Below are 18,327 nucleotides of genomic sequence, written 5' to 3'. Positions count from 1 at the left end.
GGATGCAGGATTGTAAGAACTCCATGACTGACTCACGCTTTTCATGAACCTCATTCGTGCAGTTTGAAACGGTTAACTGTAGTGATAAGAGAGCTAACATTTATGGAGCTCTTACTATGTACTTGACACATGACATGTAACTCATGCCTAGGTGTATAATTGGAGGAAATGTTAAATTTCACTTAGAGGCTACCGAATGCAAAGGTGTAACTTTTCCCCCATCCAAATTCATGGCACCCTGTCTTCTATCTTTGGACTCCAGGTTAACAACCCTTGAGTGATTTATAGTTTACAAACACCCCTTCACATACATGATACATCTTTAGAGCAATCTTATGGGAGGATCAGTGAGGAAATCCTTTTCATGCTCAGAGGGCTAGAGTGGCTTGCCCGAGATAGAAACACCAGTTTGAGGTTCTAGGTCCTCTGACTTCAAGGTCAACAATTTCCCAATACCACCTGCTGTCCAACTTTTTCTTTAGAATGCTTTAAACCTGTGAACATTTTATAATAGTACAACAAACACCTGTTCACCAATTGATATTTTGCCACATTTATGTCTTTACACACACACTGTTTTTTGGTGACCTATTTGAAAGTAAGTTGCAGACAACCTGTCACATCCAAGTACATTTAACCTGCATCTCTTAAGAATAAGGACATTCTCCTACATAATAAATCTTTTCACACCTAAAAAAACTAATAATAATGATCTAATAATAATGATTCAAGACATCACCTAATATATCATCTGTATTTACATTTCTATAACTGTCCCCCATTTTTCATAGCTCTATTTTTTTTTTCTATCTAGGAACCAATCTAGGATCATGCATAACATTTGAGTAGTCTATCTTTTATATTTTTTCACAGAACAGTTTCCCCAGTTTTTGTCTTTCATGCTATTACCTTTTGTGAAAAGTCAGGTCACTTGTCATGCAGAGTGTCCTAAGTTCTGTATTTGTTTGATTGTTTCCTTGCAGTTCGCTTTAGGTTAAAATGCTTTGGGCAGGAATAGTACAGAGGTGAATGTCAGGTTGCTCCCCTGTTGGTGGTGTTTAGTTTGGTTACTCGATTAAGATGGTGACTGCCAGATTTCTCCTTTGTAAAGATAAACTTTCCCCTTTTTAATTAATAAGTCAGCTGTGGACTAATGCTTTGAGACAAAGGTTTTAGCATCCATTGATGATACTTGCCTAAATCACTTACTACACTGGTAGTTACAAAATTCCCATGATCTTTCTATGCTACCTATAGACCAGCACTCTTCTCCTAAAGCTTTACTTCCAGTACTGAGACCACTGTGTTAGTATATTCCTCTATGGACCTGGGCCATGCACTGAGGGAAGGAGCAGGAAGTGAGCCATGGGAGAGCAGATCAGATAGCAGATAGGGTGATCTCTGTTTCAGAAATGCCAGGCAGGGCATATTATTGTGAAGCAAAAGGGCTACTTGGTGACAGAAAAGTTTCAGTTCTATAATTCTTGGGTGGTTACAGTTTGTGTTTTATATAATTTAGCCATCTTTTCCTTCAAAATAGTTTTTTTGGGGGGGAAGGAAAAAGGATTAAGGCATATTATATTAGATATAAATCTATTTTTAACCCCTTTACTATTGTGTTCTGTCCTCTTCACCTTCTTTTTCTTCCTTCTTATTTTTTATTCTTTTCTTCTCTCTCTAGATGACTTTTTCTTTTTAAACTCTTAAAATTTCTTTCTGATTTTTCTATTTTTTCAATTTACCTCTTCCAATTGACCAGTCTCTACATTTTTCTTCTAGTTGATCTGTCCCTCCTGCCCTTCTACATAAAAAGAGGGCTTTAGAAATTATAAGGCAATTTTAAATTATGGCATATGATGTTCAACTCTTCTTATAATAAAATACCTGATTTTAGAAGATTTAAAAAATGTATTACAATATATTCTCAAACAACCACTGATGGACTTAGTTGTCTCAACAGTACTTTTGTTATTTTAAAATAAACTATTTTGTTAACCACACCCTTTCTCCTATAAAGCTGAAAAATAATAAACTTTCTTTTTTCTTTCATTTTTTTTCTTGGTAGTTTCCAACCACATTTTTACTGTGGTTTCATGTAAGCACTTGCTGATAATCAACTGACAAGTGTTGTTATGTTCAGAAGTCATGCTTATGAAGTATGAAAAAGAGTGAAACAACATTTGAGAAAAATATATATTTAACTCTCAAAACATTAAGTTACTATGACAAGAAAAACAAATGAATTTTCTCTAATGTGCTCACCTGTTCCACAAACAGCCCTTGGGTTGTTCAAAGATAATTGTCACGATCTACTCTGTAATTTAAAATAAAGATTAAAAACTTTTTTTTTTGCCTCAATGTACTTTACTTAAAAACTTCCACAGGCTCTAGCAATTCTCTCCTAATTTACAACTCAAAATAATAATAACAATACTATAGCATATGGCATCGTTTTAAATTGGTAAACATAATTTTGCTGACTGATAGGATTTAGAATTCAACGCTGAACCAGAGCTAGGGATGGATGAAGCTCAGGCACATGGACTGGAGAAGGCCTGCTGTGCGGGCAGTGCACCAACCTGCTTGTCAGTCTCTTTCAGTAGGTTGGAAAGAAAGAGCTGAAGGATACTTTTGTTCTGCCCCCAGGACATCCTTGGCCCTACCCTGCCAAACAAGGAATGCTATTTTCTTCCAGATGTTAATCCAAGCCTTACATAAAACTTCTGAGGCTAGAAATTCGGACAAATACAGTAAATTATATTTCAGAAGAAAGATTGCCTGAAGATCAGCTTTGAATCCTGTTTAAGATTAAGCAAGAGTTTCCTAAACTTTGTTGAATTTAGAAATTATCCTTCTTATTGAATAAAACAAAACAACACAAAATGTGTGTTTAAAGAAATGGTGGCACTTGCATTCTGTGGAATTCACTTTGGAAATTAAAGTTTAATGACTCTATACTGAAAGTTAAGGCCTAAACCAGATAGCTTTTGAAGGTTCTTTCAATCCCTATAACAATAAAATTCCAGTATAATGTGTTAACAAGATCTCATTTTCAACCTAACGTGTTAACAAAATACTATAGATTTTATAAATCTATAAAAAAATGTGTAAAGTAAAAAAAATGTGTTGTTTACTAATGTAAATGCAATTTTAAGGGGAATTAAAACAATGAGTTTTAGTTACATGACTTTTTCTTTCTTTTTTTTGCGGTACGCGGGCCTCTCACTGTTGTGGCCTCTCCAGTTGCGGAGCACAGGCTCCGGACGCGCAGGCTCAGCGGCCACGGCTCACGGGCCCAGCCTTTCCGCGGCATGTGTGATCTTCCCGGACCTGGGCACGAACCCGTGTACCCTGCATCCTGCATCGGCAGGCGGACTCTCAACCACTGCGCCACCAGGGAAGCCCACATGACTTTTTTTGATGGTGAAAAATGGATTGTTTTAAATGGAAAGATTTAATATTTTATTATGATCTAAATATTAACGGGCTTGTGACTCAGATGTTTTGATTATAACTTTAAAAAACATTCTCTTGTAATCTTTTAAAATTCAAAACCAAGAAAAGGTCAAAACCTGCCAATGCAGATTTTCTGATGTCTAGGTCTTTACCTTTGAAATCTGTGGTACCATTTAGAAATAACCTAAAAATTAACTTGCAAGTGGTTTTACCTAATTCATTTCTATGCCTCAGTTCACAAGTTTACAAGTTACCAAATCACAGGGAAAATAACAAATCTGCTTTGTCTACGATAGGTAAATATCTGTAGTAAAATGGAATTTATGTGAAGGAACCAATAATGTTTAAGAACCTGCTGATGAAAGATGATATTGAGTAACATGGTAGAGTCGTATCTTAAAGTGGTAATGGCTCTGATTCTTTAAGGACACAGGTTCTTTTTGTTTGTTTGTTTGTTTGTTTGTTTGTTTTTTGCGTTACGCGGGCCTCTCACTGCTGTGGCCTCTCCCGTTGCGGAGCACAGGCTCCGGACGCGCAGGCTCGGCAGCCATGGCTCACGGGCCCAGCCGCTCTGCGGCATGTGGGATCTTCCCGGACCAGGGCACGAACCCGTATCCCCTGCATCGGCAGGCGGACTCTCAACCACTGCGCCACCAGGGAAGCCCAAGGACACAGGTTCTTTATTAGTTGTTTATTTAGGACAGACTCAAGTAGAGACACAATCTTGTAACTACTGCTAGTTTCTACCCATTCTCAACCTACTCTTCAGGACATGTACTTGTATTCACTGGGTTAGACCTCATCAATAAGTAATTTTCATCAGAGTGAGTAGACTGCTTATGTTTTCTAATCTGGGAGTATGGTACCCAAGGTTCTAGACCAGAGATTGGGCAAACTACTACCCTCAGGCCAAATCCATCTAACTATTTTTTGAAATACAGTTTGATTGGAACACAGTACATCCATTCATTTACTTACTGTTTATGGCTCTTTTCACGTTGCAACCGCAGAGTTGAACGGTTGTGACAGAGACTATACGGCCCACAAACCCTAAAATATTTACTATGTGGCCTTTTACAGGGAAAGTTTGCCAATTCCTGATCTAGATGGCTGTGTGAGGGGGGAAAAAGGTGTTTCTTTTTTCCTTTTTTCTTTTTAGTTTTTATTTTTTTAATTAAGTCTACCAGGGACAGACTTTTTAGTCTTTAGAGTAAAAAATAATTCCCACGTTACTAATGACCTGGATAGCACATTTCTGAAATGGAACACATGGTTTAGAATGCTTCGTTGAACTCAGTTTTTCTTATTTACAGCTGCTTGTAATTAGTAGTTATTTTGCTCTTATAATTACTTTTTTCTATTGCAAATAGCTAGTTACAGAACTGAAAAATGGAAGGTTGTCCAGAGGCATCATGAGTTTGGAGTATTTTTGACCTGATGTTTCTTGAAGACAGGAAGATGCCTGTGCTCACCGTCAGTGGCTTCATTTCCTGAGAAAAAATCACCTACAGCTTATAATAGCAGGCTCAGTATATCCTTGTTGCTTGACTAGTTGATTGAAAGAACCGAAATAATGAAGAAAAGTATTTCTATTTTGGAAATGAATTAAAACAAAACATTTTTAATGATATGACCTTAGAAATTTACCTCATCTCTCTGAGCTTCAGTGACTTTCTCTATAAAATGGAGATGATAAAAGTACACATCTGATAGTGTTATGAAGATTAAACAACATGGACCATTTAAAGCATTTGACAGGGACTTCCCTGCTGGCGCGGTGGTTAAGAATCCACCTGCCAGTGTAGGGGACATGGGTTCGATCCCTGCTCCAGGGGGATCCCACATGCCGCAGAGCAACTAAGCCTGTGCGCCACAACTACTGAGCCCATGAGCCACAACTACTGAGCCTGCATGCTGCAACTACTGAAGCCCGCGCACCTAGAGTCCATGCTCTGCAACAAGAGAAGTTACCGCGATGAGAAGCCCACGCACTGCAAGGAAGAGTAGCTCCCACTTGCCGCAGGTAGAGAAAGCCCGTGCGCAGCAACGAAGACCCAACACAGCCAAAACTAAATGAATGAATGAATGAATGAATAAATAAATAAATAAAGTGTTTGACAGAGTATCTTGCGTATAAATAAGGCATAACACATTTGTGTTGTTATTATTATTGATGTCTCTTAGCTTCATACCCTTATTCCCCTGACATATTTTAGCTACACATACCATCATTCATTTATCCATTTTGTTTATTGATGCTTACTGTATTAGTCTGGGTCCTATAGAAAAACAGAACTCATAAGACACACAACACACACAACACACACACTCATGCATGAACACACACATGTATACATGCATATTATAAGAAATTGGCTTACATTGTTATGGAGGCTAAGAGGTTCCCAAGACCTGCAGTCAGTAAGCTGGAGACCCAGGAGACACTGTGGTATAGTTCCAGTTCAAGTCCAAAGGCAGGAGAAGACTGATGTCCTAGCTCAAAGACACTGTGGCAGAGAAAGCAAATTCTCCATCATTTCACCTTTCTGTATGATGACTGGAAGTAAAGAGTCTAGAGGCCAGGCAATTGGATGGTTATCTACAGGTCTGTTGAATTTATCAAGAATGATGACAATGATGGCAACAGAGAAAGAGTTGGTGAGTCTGTGGTAAATATTGCATGAAGTTCTCATTCTTCTATGAGAGCGCCATGCTTTTCTTATTTCTGAGACTTGGACACACTATTTCTGTTTGGAATACTCTTTCTCTTTTTCTCTGTCTGGAAAATTCCATTCATTCTTCCACTTTAGATGCCACTTTCTCTGAAAAGCTTGTACTGACATTCCCCATTGTAGACTGCTTTTCCTTTGTGATCACATGGTACCTCTAATACTTTTGTCATGACACTTACCAAATTGAAGAGGAAGTTCTGTTTATAAATCTGCCTCTTCACGTATGCTGTGATATCCCAGAATGCAAAGATTACACCTTATGCATCTTTGCTTCCATTCAATAAATATTTGTCAAGTGAATGCTTTCCAATTAAAATATGATCAAATTAAGGGCATTATTGTATCCCCAGTGCATATCACAGTGTCCATCAATAGTAGAGGCCCAATAAATATTTATTAAGTTCAAGTATCACTTTTCACAGAAAAAAAAGAAAGCAAAGATTCATTGACAATAATTATTTTCAAATGTCCATAGTAGGCAAATACTTGGTAGCATGAGCAACCCAGTTAACATTTGATTACAATAAAATATGGATCATACGTGAGCTTTTCTATCTATAAATCTCTAAACCATTCTAGCTGACTAATACAGGCAAATGGAAAGTTGAACCAAAGTGAACAGTTACAGTTAAACTTTAGGAGAGACTTGGGGGGATTTAGATTCAAAGGTTGGGTTGGTTTGCATTGGAAGTATGCTTGGAATTTATCGCAGCTGCTGAAAGTGGGATAGCCTGCAGGGGTACAGATTGTGGAAGTACAGCTGTTCCGTGGAATTGAGGTAACTCTTTTGAGAAGTGGTCAGTCTCCTTATCAGGGAACACATTTGTTTTTAAGTTTGCATGGCAATATCCTAACTAATTCCTCTCAGAGAAAGGTGACTGAAGAACTATTTATGTATTGCTTATATCAAAAATCTCAATCTTGCTGGCGCATTTGAGTCATCTGTGGAGATTTCTTTCAGACAAAGAAGCCCAGGCTGCACCTTCAGAGGTCCTGACTCAGCACGTGTTTTTATAAAGCTTTACAGGTGATTCTGATGCATGGCCAAGGTTGAGAACCACTGAAATGCAGAGTCAAATTCCAGTGAAGGACTTGACTATGAGTTACTTCTAAATCCAACATTAATGGAAATCTTTTGTGCTTATTAAATGGTTTTAAAATCGCATGTTTAAAAAGAGTCAAGCTCTTTTGTGGGAAGGTCCCTATTACGTTATGATTCATCCATTAGAAAGAAACATTTTGTTTTCTGTTATACTGCACAGGTTAAACATGTTCATTTATGTGGACAATTCCCTGGGTTTCACTTCCTGAACTTCATGACTAAGCTGTGAGTTGATGATCGTTCTGTACTGAGACAGATGCTGAAGAACAGCATGTCTACTGAGGTAGAAAGGGAAAATACAGCACCTGACACTCTTGGATGGAAAAACATCACACCTAATTTCTAAATAATATGGAAAATACTAAATTTGCAGATTTAAAATATCTTATCACAATCTTTTTTTTTTTTTTAATCTCAGAGAGTACTCCTAATGTTATCACAGAATATGAGAGAAGTTTTGGACTCTGTGTTAACACATGATATATTAAAAAAAACAATGTTATGCACTCTTGGCTGTATCTTTCCTTTATATCTTTTTAGCATATATTTATCCAGCTTATATCGTATTATTTCATCTTAATGTTATTCCTATTTTCTGTTATGTTGTTACTCTTTAAAGATAGTGGTGTCCTTTCCTATCTTATCTTGTCCCTTTTCCTCTCCTTTTCTCTTTTATCAGGACACTCTATAGCAGATCCTTTTTTTTTCCATGATGTACTTAGAGAAGAACCATACCCTTTTGCTGCACACCAAATTTAAAGCAGAAGACCCAGCGGTGAATCCACACTCTGCCATCACACTATGACCTTACCCAGCCTCTTTGAGGCTCCATTTCCACACCACCATTAACATCTCTATTGATGGTGATTATAACAGGGGCTTCCCAGAGCTGTGCAAGGAAGATAAATGCAGACGCTCCCCACACATAATGCCTGTGCATATTAGGTCCCTGATATCCGAGTTTCTTTCCTTCTTTCCTTTGTAAAGGATCTTTAGAAATAGAGTTCCATCCACGGCAACTGGATTCTTGGTCTTTTTCCAATAACCTCCAAACCAATGCCATTTGGAAATTTTAAAACTTTCAAAATATGCCCCAGGGTTGTATCTTAAGGATATAGTGGAGAGTAAGATGTTTTGTAAAAGATTCGAACTGATCACCTCAGTCATTCCTTTGTCTTCAATTTAAAGAAACTACCTTGAATTAGGACATAGCTGTTTTCAGTCAAGTGGAAGCCATTTTACAAACATTATCCACTGCACTCCCTGCTACCTTCAAATATACTCAAACTACAAACTAGCTTTCCTATTTATTCACTGGCACCATCAACATGCAGCTAACTCTAATTCTTGGGATTGCCTCTGTCCTTTGCTCTTTGCATTTAACACATATTGGCCACCATAAAACCGTCTTTGGTTTCTTTCTTAATGACTCAGTGCTATTCCTGATATAAGGCTTTACCAGGCCTACATTATTTTGATGGCCCTTCTAATTCATCTCACACCATGCTGCTGGGTTATCTTTTCCTTTAGTGCAGCTCCGTGTGGTTTGCTGAATCCAGGCCAAATTTTCTGCCTGACATAAAGCTCTCTACCTTTTAGTCTGCTTTGCCTATTACCATCACCTGCTACTCTCCAGTGTGAACCTCCCACCCCCATGGCATGCTGGACTGGTCAGTATCTCACTGCTCCCATGCAGTTACCTAATTCTAGTATTTTACCTGTTGATCAAAGGTACAATCAGGCTTTTCCTCATCTGCCTCTACACATTTTAGGAAAACATACATGAAGGTCCAACATTGGAACATATAAAGTTCTAACTCTTCTAGGAAGCTTTTCCTTTCCCACCAAACATGGCCATAAGGATTTTCTTACTCTCTAACTTGATGAATGTCCATTGTCTTTTCATTTGGACAACTATGTCTTATTTACTGTCTGCCTCGTTTCAAGCGGTTTTAAGGCAACATTTCTATGAAACTTTGCCACAGCAGTGAGTCTCTAGGCCATTTAAAAGCGGAAAATATGTGGGTTTTTTTGAGATAGAAGACCAAGGTTTGGGTCTCAGCTCTGCAACTTACTAGCCAAAGACTCTGGGCAAATTATTTATTTATTTAATTTTTTGCTTGGTTGGTTCATTCTGATTTTTATACCCTAAAACAAGGATGATAATATTGGCTCTATTCAAACTAGCACACAGGATTATTATGTATGACAAATAAAATGTTTTCATTGAAAATGCTTTGTAAATACCTATACTCACTTAAAATATCTTTGTTTTTTCTGCCTTGTAACTGCCAAAGTTTTAGAACAATGGTAACCACAATAAACTCATAGAATTTAGATTAAAGTAATATTAGTTGGTATTTTTGATACACTAACAAAAACACATGCAATTATAGCATACTCATTCTTAGTATTAGGGTTTATTTTACTGGAGGGACACAAAGGAATGAATATTAGACACTATTAAAAATTCACTGAAGCATTCATAATAACATGGTGTACTTCCATTAGTCTTGCATTATGAAGTAGACATTCAAGTTCCTACTATTCTAATAGCATAGGTCCTTATTTGAACTGGTAATGGGAATCTAAATTCCTTTGACTGTCCAACAATTGGAGAAGTGAAAGTATAAATGGATTCATCTTTCCTCTGATGATTTAGTCACTTCCATGACCCTTTCCTCTGCATGATATAATTTTTTACATAAGGACTCCCTATAGACTCATAAGTTTTTTATGTTTGCAACTAGCATGTACAGAGAGTCAGATTAAAATCCTAGGTGAAGTTCTCAATGGAGTCCCAGCCTTTGATCATGCCACCAATGCTTTAGTTTTAAAAGTGTGACAGGCTGATTAGAGAGTTTTAAGATCTTGGTACCAGGCACAATACAGAGTTGACAGCTGCCTTGAAGTTGGCAACTTAGGCAGAATACTCACCTATGAGGCGCTGACAAAGAAGTAGAATGTTAAATAAAGAAGTAGAAAGTTAAATCAAGAAGAATAAAGGATATCTGGAATGCTGTCAAACCTATTATGGACTTTATTAGACACAAGACCTTGACCCAAATTAGGAAATAGTGAAAACTTAAGGCCTAGATTTAATAGAGGTCCCATATATAACTTCAAGTAGTTTTATAATTATTCTCCCCCCATATTTAATTTTAAACGTGGGCTTCTCGTGTCCCTTGCTCCCCAGTGATTGTCCACTGTAGCACTACCTTGATGGAGATCTACCTTGTCCAGTAGTCAAATACACCTGCTCAGTGTCTCCATTTCCCTGCAGGTCTACTAGGTGACTAGTTACCAGTTTTCAGATTCTACATGGGCTATTGAATTAATGTGTCAGTACTACTCTTCCACCCTTTATATCATTTGCTTTTCAGTAGGATCTTCTTATTGCATGATAAAAATAAAATAACAATAATAATAGCTAATTTAATGGCACTTACTACATGGCAAGCACTAGTCTAAGCACTTTACACACATTCGCATTGAATGCTTATACCAACTTTATGAGTTATACACTATTTTTTTATCTGTTTTACACATCATGGACCTGGAGAGTAGAGATGCCAAGTAGGTCATAAACTGAGAAGTGGTTTTGAAACAACTGTAACAGTTTACTCCATCATCCCTACTCTGCATCCCTATGCTATCCTGCCTACACATGGCACTGGGGGATATATAGTGGATAATGGGAAACATTTGTGCATTGGAGTCAGAAATACCTATTCAAATCCTGACTCTTACTGGTGTGTGGCTTGTGTAAGATATTTAATTTCCCTGAATTTAATTTTCTAAAATGTAGAAGAGTAACAATAGTACTTATATCAGAAGTTTATTGTGGAATTAAATAAATTAATGCACAGAAAGTACCTACCACCAAAGTATAAAGCATTCTTCACATTTGAATGTATGACTGAATAGAAATAGGGAAGGTTTTTTGTGCAAAGGGATTTTGTGGAAGCACTCAGCTGCTCTTTCCAGCCTGTGGACAGCAGCATCAGAGAGGTCAGCCCAGAACTCACAGTCAGAATTGGGAGAAGGTCAAGGGCAATATGAATCCAAGAGGCAGAGGTGATGGTCACTGTACCTACAGACCAGAGGAGACCCAAATTACAGTGTCATGTGACTCTCCAATTGACATGCATTTGTGGGTAGCCAACTTTCAGAAGGAGATGATAAATGTATCAAGCTGAGGTTCACTAAAGGAGGCGATGTCCTAAAATACAAGTATATGTGATATACTTACTTCCCATGTATAAGTATAAAATTTACTCTTAAATAGAATATAGAAACTACTGTAAATGCTTTAAATTGTCTTTATATTTGACATCAGGTAGAAAGTGAGTTTTAATTTTTTGTACTTTCTCCATACGTTACTTAACACAAAATTTGAGTCCTGTTTTACCTTTGTGTAATTCTTTTTAATTCTACATGCTAACAGAAAAATCTGTCAAGCAGCTCTTTTCATTTTGTTTCTTCTAATTTTGTAAATAGCAGGAAGGCATTACATGTCAAGAAATTCACATGAGCCATTGAGGTTATAAAGGCTGCATTCAGAGAAAACAGTAACTTCCCAAGTATTGATTACTGAGCTAATAATTTAAATATTTGTCTTTCAAAACCAAACTCTAATAGACAAAACGAGTCTTGTTATTTTAAAGATTATTTGGAGGGAGTTAGCATTAAGAACATTTTGCACCCGATACATGTCATTAATAGTTTACATTAGCTTCCCCTATAAGGGAAGATACTATCCTACTTTATAAATAGGTCTTGTGGGAAAATTGCTTCTTCCTTGAGGTTAAACAATCTGATATACATTTTTAATGTAGGGATAGTTTAAGGCAATTTGAAAGCTAACCCATGTTAGGTTGTAATATGCCAAACCTCTAAAATAAAAAAGACTTCATCAGTCATGGTGTTCTAAAGATTCATTAAGTTTGGCCTCCATGCTTTATGGAATATATAGAGAAGCTAGAAAACGTACTAAAAAGATGAAATAATATTTCTCAAGAGTTAAAAAGCAGACAATAGCTAAGTGGGATAAAATGACACATAGGAGAGAATGTTCAGGTATTAATAAATCCTAATAAAGTTAAACATATGAAAATTGTAAGAGGCAGGTGACAGTGATTACCAGGTCCTTTCCTAATTCATTAAGGAGGGAAAAGGGAGTGGTTTGAAATTGCAGTAGGAGAGATTTAGGGTAGATATCAGAAAGAACCTCCTAACTATGAAGGCTGCTGATCACTGAATAAAGGATATATCACATTCTGAAAGAGTTCCTTGGAGACATTTAAGAATGAGATATAAACTGTTTCCCCAGGGGTGGTTTAAAAGCAGTCCCACCCAATCACAGTGACATTAAGATTGTATTTTGAAGTCTTTTTAGATCCATTAGTGAAAGCTGGTCTGTGTGTGTGTGTGTGTGTGTGTGTGTGTGTGTGTGTGTGTGTGTGTGTGTTTAAAGGTGAAGAGATGTAACTCATGGTCACAAAATAAAGCAATGGATTCCACAGCACAGTGACGGAGTTTAGTGGCATAATAAAAGTCAGATACCTTGTGAAGATGCTGTTGATAAAAGAGGGTCAGAAATCCTCAGTTTATGAAAACTAAGTATCGACTTTGAGGTTATTTTAAATAAAGCAGTGCATTGATAGAACCATCAGTTTTTATGAAAATTGGAGAAAACTACCATCTTTGCCCTGCCTTGAGAATATTTTAAAAACAGAAACTTTATAAAAAAAAACAAAAACAAAAAACCGCAGCAACTTTGTAAATAAAACAGAAAATTAGAATAATTCTTAAAATAAAAAGTCAGAGTGCAAAGTATATCAGTTAGAGTTTAGTTCTCCTACTTCCCTTGCATCCAGATAAGGAAACGAAAGCTTAGGAAAGCTGAATGGATGGTTCAGGGTCACTTGCTTGTGGCAAAGACAGGGACAGAACCTTGGTGACTGTGGCACACTGCCCAGACGCCTCCCCCACCTGCCCCATTTTTATGGGCTCATTCTGCCTGTCGACAGCTGGGAGTGTTGGTTGTTGAGACAAAGAGTCGGTTTCCTCTCCAGGAATTCATTCCCTCCTTCTCTGGGCATTGTCCTCTGCCAAAGGGAAGCTGCCTTGCCCATGCCTATACCTCTCTCCAGGGACAGCCTGCATTCCATAACTGACTGGTGTTGGGCCAAGGGGAAACGCAAAGGACCATCTCTCTGCCTCAATACAGGACAATTCAGGACCCTTTGAAGGGGCCATTCAAGCTCCACCCCTGCCCCCCAAGGATCAGCTGAGGCCTCTGGTTCAATTGCATCACAGTTAGTTTCTCCACCTGTCCTGTCCTGTTTCCTCTACTTCACTTAGGAAAGACAATAGGAGTTTTCCAGAATGCTTAGTTTCTTTCTGTGCTGTCACTACTATGGAAGAAGATAGAGGAGGGAAGCAGTTAGTTGAAGGGTTAAAATTGGAAGTGAAATGGAAGAATAAATGGAGAAGGCAAAAAGAGGAAATGAAATCAAAATACTTCCTTCTTCCTCCATCTCACGTTCCACCTGTACACAGAGACTGAGGGGAGCAGATGGACCCAAACTTCTTCCTGATTAGAAGTTGAACTTTTGTCTTTGGTGTCCCCCATTTTATTTTCTTACCTCCTAACTCATTTCCTTTTCTCTACTCATCCTCCAGATTTATGTAAACTAATGGATAATGTAAGCATATTCAATAGTTAGCTTTGAATTTTAAAATGAAGAGTTAGACTTTCTAGTTCTAAGATGATCATGACCTCAGCTTTTGTTCTAATCTACTCCTACTTTTGGAGAGATCCTATGAACACATCCTCTGTACTCACTGCCCCAGCAATACCCAGTGCATCTGTACTTCAGGGCTGACATCCTGATCACTGACCATCTTGGATATGATAGCAGCTGTGCTAGTCTAGAGAGGTATCTGCCAGCCACATGTGGCCATCTGCTTTTAATTAAAATTCAAGTTGTTAATTAATTAATAAGATGAAATTAATTAAAATTAAAAAAACAGTTCCTTAGTTGCACTAGCCACACTTCAAGGGCTCAATAGCCACATGTGGCTAGTATCTATCATATTGGACAGCTCCAATACAGAACATTTCCTTCACTGTAGAAAGTTCTGTTGGACAACTCTGTTAAATTAGACGTCTTCAGAGTATGGTCCTTACTATATTTTGCCCTAAGTGGACAGAACTGATTTAGGGTGACACATTTGGAGTGAAGTTCTGGATTGAGCCACACTTTAGGCTGTACCAACTTCCTAAACAATTAAGCTTCAGTGATCAGTGTCAGAAAGTCTGGAGACATTTTCTGCGTCCTGATCATATTACCTTCAAAATAACCTTTGTTCCTTCTCTTTCCATTTCATTGCCACCATTCTCAATAATCATGATAATGATGACAGTTAAAAGTTACTGAGTGCTTTCTATGTGCCAGATGCTCTGTGCTTCTTAGATAGCATCTCATTTAATTCTCATGACAATTTTGTGAGGCGGATAATATTATTATCTCCATTTTACAGATGAGAAAATTGAGTCAAAGTAATCAAGTGTCTTGCCCAAAGGCAAATAGCTGGTAAGTGAAAAAGCCAGAATTTCAGCCAATATTTGTCTGACCCCAGAGCCAGTCACTGTTTGATTACATTGCCTTTATCATCACAGACATAGATGGCTCGAAGGCATCTGGCTCTTTACTGGTCCTTATTTTCTTCCACTTACAGTTAAGATTGGGTACTGCTGTCAGACTAATTTTTCTTAAATTTCACTTTCCTCCTTAAAAATTTTAACGTCTCTATTTTGCTCTGCATCTACTTCATGACCTGGCCTTTTTAAAAATGAGTTTTATTGATTTAATTTTGTAATTTATAGAAGTGTATAATTTATTTCAAAATGCATAAGCTGATGACTTTTACTGTTCAGGATTTTTTTTTTTTTTTTTTTTTTTTTTTTTTTTTTTTTTTTTTTGCGGTACGCGGGCCTCACACTGTTGTGGCCTCTCCCGTTGCAGAGCACAGGCTCCGGATGCGCAGGCTCAGCGGCCATGGCTCATGGGCCCAGCCGCTCCGCGGCATGTGGGATCTTCCCAGACCAGGGCACGAACCCGTGTCCCCTGCATCGGTAGGCGGACTCTCAATCACTGTGCCACCAGGGAAGCCCTGTTCAGGATTTTTTTGATAAAAACATTCATTTTATTGTTACTCTTGTATATGACTGATTGCGGCCAGGCTTTTTCCATCCTCTATATATTTCTGCATACAACCAACTTGAACTGACTGCCCATTTTCTTTAAAGAGTGTTTTCTACTTCTAATCAGAACAGTCTCCTTAGATTTCTGGAACATGATTGCTTTCAGAGTACAGTCTGGGCTCCACATTTTTCCATTTAATCACATACTCCCTTGAATTGCCTACTGACATTTTGTATTTATTAATGGGTTTAATAAACACCTACTGGTTGACTGAAATCATATGAAAATAAATTTAAAATTATGTTTCTAAATCCTAGTAACAAGAAAGGAGGCCAGAGATATTATTATCTAGGAAATATGAAGTGACCAGTCCTGTCTCAAATGAATGTTGAACATTTCAGTATCAAAATGCTAAGTACATCTTTTTTTTTAAACATCTTTATTGGAGTATAATTGCTTTACAATGGTGTGTTAGTTTCTCCTTTATAACAAAGTGAATCAGCTATACATATACATATGTTCCCATATCTCCTCCCTCTTGTGTCTCCCTCCCACCCTCCCTATCCCACCCCTCTTGGTGGTCACAAAGCACCAAGCTGATCTCCCTGTGCTATGTGGCTGCTTCCCTCTTCAGAATCTTTTTTTTTTTTTAGATTCCATATATATGTGTTAGCATGCGGTATTTATTTTTCTCTTTCTGACTTACTTCACTCTGTATGACAGTCTAGGTCCATCCACCTGGCTACAAATAACTTATTTTCATTTCTTTTTATGACTGAGTAATATTCCATTGTGTATAGGTGCCACAGCTTCTTTATCCATTCATCTGTCGATGGACATTTAGGTTGCTTCCGTGTCCTGGCTATTGTAAATAGTGCTGCAGTGAATATTGTGGTACATGACTCTTTTTGAATTATGGTTTTCTCAGGGTATATGCCCAGTAGTGGGATTGCTGGGTCGTATGGTAGTTCTATTTTTAGTTTTTTAAGGAATCTCCATACTGTTCTCCATAGTGGCTGTATCAATTTACATTCCCACCAACAATGCAAGAGGGTTCCCTTTTCTCCACACCCTCTCCAGCATTTATTGTTTGTAGATTTTTTTTTTTTTTTTTTTTTTGCGGTATGCGGGCCTCTCACTGTTGTGGCCTCTCCCATTGCAGAGCACAGGCTCCGGATGCGCAGGCTCAGCGGCCATGGCTCACGGGCCCAGCCGCTCTGCGGCATGTGGGATCTTCCCGGACCGGGGCACGAACCCGTGTACCCTGCATCGGCAGGCGGACTCTCAACCACTGCGCCACCAGGGAAGCCCTATTGTTTGTAGATTTTTTGATGATGGCCATTCTGAGTGGTGTGAGGTGATACGTCATTGTAGTTTTGATTTGCATTTCTCTAATGATTAGTGATGTTGAGCATCTTTTCATGTGTTTGTTGCCCATCTGTATATCTTCTTTGGAGAAATGTCTGTTTAGGTCTTCTGCCCATTTTTTGTATTGGGTTGTTTGTTTTTTTGACATTGAGCTGCATGAGCTGCTTGTAAATTTTGGAGTACATCTTTTGAGAAGAATTGTGAGATAACCTACATGTACCATGACATGAACTGCTTTTAGTGCTCAACCCATCTTTATAGCTCTAGCTGAAAGTAACCAATTGTTGGCAAATAATACTTTCAATGGTATAAGTCTTAGAAGAAATTACATCAAAATCAGTCGAAATACAACTAAACTTTGGCTTCTTTGTGGAAGTTCTGGAAAATGCATTAATTCCTCAAGAATGTCAGCCTTAAATATAGTTAATGGAAGTGTGGGTTTACACGTGGGTGGGGAGGGAGGAACGATGCAAGAGAAAAAAAATACTGAGTTGCCTTTCAGAAAAAAAATTGTCTGTTGAAAGAACACTGAGTTCAGTTTGGAGTAAAACAATCTGGGGATTTGAGTCCATTCTTTGTTGCTTACTGTGCGCCCTTTGCAAGTCTCTTACCCTCTTTGATCTTCATTATTCTTATCTGTAAAATGTGGATAATGATAACAGTGGGAGGAAAATTAATGAACTACCCCCCGCCCCGAAGATGTCCATGTCTTAATCCCTGGAACTTGTGAATGTGTTATGTTACATGATAAAAGAGGCTTTGCAGATGTGATTAAAGATATGCACCCTGAGACGGGGAGTTATCCTGGAGTGTTAGAGTGGGCCCAATCTGGTCACACAGACACTTAAAACTGGGGAAACTTTTCCCGGCTGAAATCAGAAACATGTCATGAAAAATGAGGCAAGAGAGATGTGAAAAATGAAAGGGATTCACCCTAATGTTGCTGGCTTTGATGGAGGGAAGAGGCCATGAGCTGAGGAATGGGGCAGACACTAGGAGCTGGAATGGCTCTCACTTGACAGCCAGCAAGGAAACGGGCACCTTAGTCCTGCAACTGCAAGGAACTAAACTCTATCCACAACCTGAATAAGCAAGAAAAACAATTGTCCCCTAAAGCCCCCAGAAGGAAACACAGCTCTGCCGACACTGTAATTTTAGCCTGATGAGACCCTTGTTGGAATTCTGACCTGCAGAACCGTAAAATAATAAATTTTTGTGTTTAATTCAGGAAATTTGTGGCAATGTGTTATGCAGCAATAAAAAACTAATACAATAACACTATCAATCTACCTCACAGGGTTGTTGTGTGATAATGTGTATAAAAATGCATCGGAAATTGTAAAGCAGCATACACAAGCTAATTGGTATCATTGATGCTCTCAGCGTTATCAGGCTCTATCTTACTCTTGAATTGCCAGCTATTAAAATGCCAGTCTTAGAAATAATAGGTACCATT

The 18,327-nt window shown here is 38.1% G+C and overlaps 1 protein-coding gene across 4 annotated transcripts in view; it reads right to left on the bottom strand.

Annotated features, from left to right (window-relative positions):
* Window positions 1-18,327, bottom strand: part of ATP2B1 (ATPase plasma membrane Ca2+ transporting 1) — a 592,658-nt gene that overhangs the window by 159,206 nt on the left and 415,125 nt on the right. For all 4 annotated transcript variants that reach the window (XM_079938566.1, XM_079938562.1, XM_079938563.1 and 1 more), the window contains 2 exons: window positions 5,838-5,963; window positions 2,263-2,314 (listed from right to left, as the gene is read on the bottom strand). The gene's annotated coding sequence lies outside the window, so the exon portion shown is untranslated. The remainder of the gene's footprint in view (window positions 1-2,262; window positions 2,315-5,837; window positions 5,964-18,327) is intronic.

This window comes from Stenella coeruleoalba, assembly GCF_951394435.1.
Source record: "Stenella coeruleoalba genome assembly, chromosome: 11".
In the NCBI taxonomy this organism is placed as follows: domain Eukaryota; kingdom Metazoa; phylum Chordata; class Mammalia; order Artiodactyla; family Delphinidae; genus Stenella; species Stenella coeruleoalba.
Note: the sequence above shows the minus strand (reverse complement) of the source record. Positions and strands in the feature narration are given on the sequence as shown.